Genomic DNA, 4,319 nt, shown 5'->3' on the forward strand with positions numbered 1-4,319 from the left:
AGTCTGCTCCATAGGTTTATTTTTAGCAAAGCTCAGAAGTGTGTGTTACTGTGTGTGTGTGTTACTGTGTGTGTGTGTGTGTAGGGTAGTGTGTGTGTGTGTGTGTGTAGGGTAGTGTGTGTGTAGGGTAGTTTGTGTGTGTGTGTAGGGTAGTGTGTGTGTGGGTTAAGGTTAAAGTTCACCCTCTTGTGGTCATTTCAGTCTGCTCCATAGGTTTATTTTTAGCAAAGCTCAGAAGTGTGTGTTACTGTGTGTGTGTGTGTGTGTGTGTGTGTGTGTGTGTGTGTGTGTGTGTAGGGTAGTGTGTGTGTGTGTGTGTGTGTGTGTGTAGGGTAGTGTGGTCATAGGTTTATTTTTAGCAAAGCTCAGAAGTGTGTGTTATTGTGTGTGTGTGTGTGTGTGTGTGTGTGTGTGTGTGTGTGTGTTACTGTGTGTGTGTGTGTGTGTGTGTGTGTGTGTAGGGTAGTGTGGTCATTTCAGTCTGCTCCATAGGTTTTTTTTTAGCAAAGCTCAGAAGTGTGTGTGTGCGTGTAGGGTAGTGTAGTCATTTCAGTCTGCTTCATAGGTTTATTTTGAGCAAAGCTCAGAAGTGTGTGTGTGTGTGTGTGTGTGTGTGTGTGTGTGTGTGTGTGTGTGTGTGTGTGTGTGTGTGTGTGTGTGTTACTGTGTGTGTGTGTGTGTGTGTGTGTGTGTGTGCGTGTAGGGTAGTGTGGAGCAAAGCTCAGAAGTGTGTGTGTGTGTGTAGGGTAGTGTAGTCATTTCAGTCTGCTTCATAGGTTTATTTTGAGCAAAGCTCAGAAGTGTGTGTGTGTGTGTGTGTGTGTGTGTGTGTGTGTGTGTGTGTGTGTGTGTTACTGTGTGTGTGTGTGTGTGTGTGTGTGCGTGTAGGGTAGTGTGGTCATTTCAGTCTGCTTCATAGGTTTATTTTTAGCAAAGCTCAGAAGTGTGTGTGTGTGTGTGTGTGTGTGTGTGTGTGTACACCTTTGGGTATTTAGCGCCCTCTAGTGGAGATGCCTGATTTCTTCTCCAGTCATCCTCCTCAGGACCAGGGCAGCATGTCATCACTGATAGAACTACAGATATGGGGCAGAGTGATGCTATTGTTCATTGTTACAGCCCTGTCTATAGTGACTACATTTCCCATACTGCTTTGCTGGGTCTTGAGGCAGGTTTTAGAGGGAGTTCCAAACTCGTCTCTGTCTCTGTGCTGAAACACCATAGAAGCACAAACTTTTGTCTGTGTCATGGCAACCATATGTGAACGTTTCTGAACTTCTCTGTTTACCCTGGCCACATTACAACGTGATCCCAGCATTTTCAAATGTATGTGTATTATTTATTAATATTTATCTCGGACAACGTTTTCGGTGTTGATGAGCACTGTTTTAGTGTGGACAGAACGGCTAAACGGAGAAATAATGATGCTTTTTCAAATTCACCCGAGTTTGTACGGACAGGACCTTGCGGTTCCCACGACAGCGTAGCGTTGGAAGCGTAATTCTAAATCCCATAATGCATTTCAACGGGAGGCAATCCATTGTGGCGTAGACCACCGTTTTGGCCGCAGCGAGCGAAAAAAGTTGGGGAAAGTTTAATCCTATACAAATGAGGAGCGTTTTTCCCCAGCAGCGGCCAATCAGATTGTTTGGTGTTGTCTCTGACGGTTTGAAAATTGCAGGACTGTGGCGTCGTTTGGTCGTTTAATTTCCTAAAAAGAAAGGCTTGGATGGCCTTGTAAGGGCTTGTTGTTGTTCCTGGTATGTTACATATTTAATCCTGGGCTTATTTGAACAGAATGACAGTTTTGATATAAAGACAAGTGACTAGATAGCCTACTAACTGGCTAGCCTGCTAACTAGCTCACTAGTCCAGTCTGTTATGCTATGTCCACACGCTACACCACGCCCACTCAAAGCGTTGGAAGCGTACGGTTACGCTGTCATGTGTTCGCACCGTTAAGCTTGGTTTATACTTATGTCGCCGACACTTTTGAAATGGTCGCCGACAGAAAAAATGAAGTGTCGCTCATATACTTCAGGCGAACAGTCGCCGCCCACGTCATGAATGGAGTGGCGCCAACGGCCATTACATTGTGGATGACATGACATCATCATCATCATCATCACTCTTCCTCTCTGTATTTACACGCGTCACCTGACATCATCATCATCATCATCACTCTTCCTCTCTATGCGTCACCTGACATCATCATCATCATCATCACTCTTCCTCTCTGTATTTACACGCGTCACCTGACATCATCATCATCATCATCACTCTTCCTCTCTATGCGTCACCTGACATCATCATCATCATCATCACTCTTCCTCTCTATGCGTCACCTGACATCATCATCATCACTCTTCCTCTCTGTTTACATGTCATCATCATCATCATCACTCTTCCTCTCTATGCGTCACCTGACATCATCATCATCATCATCACTCTTCCTCTCTGTATTTACACGCGTCACCTGACATCATCATCATCATCATCACTCTTCCTCTCTATGCGTCACCTGACATCATCATCATCACTCTTCCTCTCTGTTTACATGCGTCACCTGACATCATCATCATCATCATCACTCTTCCTCTCTATGCGTCACCTGACATCATCATCATCATCATCACTCTTCCTCTCTATGCGTCACCTGACATCATCATCATCACTCTTCCTCTCTGTTTACATGCGTCACCTGACATCATCATCATCATCATCACTCTTCCTCTCTATGCGTCACCTGACATCATCATCATCATCACTCAATCTATAATAATAGTACGTGCTTATCTAACATACACAGCCCGCTGTTCCGACATTGTGAGCACAGCAACATGAATCACTATAGGCCACATGCCCAATTAATTGATTACACAATTATAAAAATATAAATGCACGACCATTTTCACAACCATGAACTTTAATTCAGAATATTATTATACACACATGGCATTTGCATCGCGATGATAAAAAAAAACGTTTTATGATAGCCAACTTTCAGAGCAAAAAACTTGCATCATTCTAAATAGCCTAGGTTATTAATAATAATAATAATAATAATAATAGGCCTACGTCAAACAAGTCAAACAAAGTTGTGGACCAAGAACTGAACTGCTGCCCAGTATTCCGGCAGTGTGCGGAACCCTTGATTGTAATCGCGTTTGAGACGTGCAATTCTCCTCTCCAGGCGCCTCCACTTTCTCATGTGGAGGACGCAGCTTAAGCGCAGAGACATGTGTTTGCCCGTCTCCTAATATAGTTGGTGAAACAAATGCAATATTCGCTGATTAGCCTACCTCTTGTTTTACGAGCAGGACACACACAACACTATCCAAAATGGCATTGCATTGAAGAAATCAGGCCTATGATGTGTATTGCGCATGCATGCTTTGTCAGTGCTGAACAAGATCTGCGTAATGTCCTGCGACAATCTGCCTGTGATTTCCTTCGCACGAGTGGTATCCTATATTCAAAAGCAGAGTAGGCTAAGTTAACAAATATTGCCTAGGAAAAGTTATATGCGTAAAGGCCCGGGGAGCGTCTCCGCTGCGCTGCGCAAACTAAATGCTGCGTGTGTTTTGTGTTACTTAAAATATTTATAAATTATGCCAGAGCCTGCACTTCCAGCATACCTGTGTTAGGACTATGTGTAAAACATAAAAATTCCTCCCACGGACTGCAGCAAACACGCCAGGGAGCGGGCCTCTTGCATTCTTCACCTTGCACACGCACGGCACCATGGGTTGGAACAAAGGCATTTCGAAAACAGAGGGTTCAATTTTGTATAGATATTTCGGACTATTTTTTGGAATATTGAGCTTTCGGAACACTGGGCAGTCCCCCAGTCAGACTGACGTTTTGCCTGGTCATAGCTCATCATTGCCTGCAAGCTAATGACCACTACAACAGGGACATAGTAACAACATTTCCTGCACAACTCCTATCCTTCAAACTGCCGAGGCATTATTGAACAGGTTGTTATACTTTCGGAGTCAGGTTGCCGCCGAGCGCCTGTTTTATTGTGTATGTGTTTTTTAGATGTGGGTAAAGCTGCTGTGTGTGCTGCTGTACCAAATAATTTCATCAGTGTTTTTAAGAACGCTTCAGCACTTTGACCGTCTGTTTACGTTACCACAAGTCAAAGCACTATCCATGTTTCTGATCGCTTTCTCGTTGACCTGTCTACTTTCCCAATACAATAGCCGAAGTAACTAATTCGACCGTAAAATCCAACACATTGTTGATATACAGTGTGTGTGTGTGTGTGTGTGTGTGTGTGTGTGTATGTATGTGTGTGTGTGTGTGTGTGTGTGTGT

This window comes from Clupea harengus, chromosome 26, assembly GCF_900700415.2.
Source record: "Clupea harengus chromosome 26, Ch_v2.0.2, whole genome shotgun sequence".
NCBI lineage: Eukaryota > Metazoa > Chordata > Actinopteri > Clupeiformes > Clupeidae > Clupea > Clupea harengus.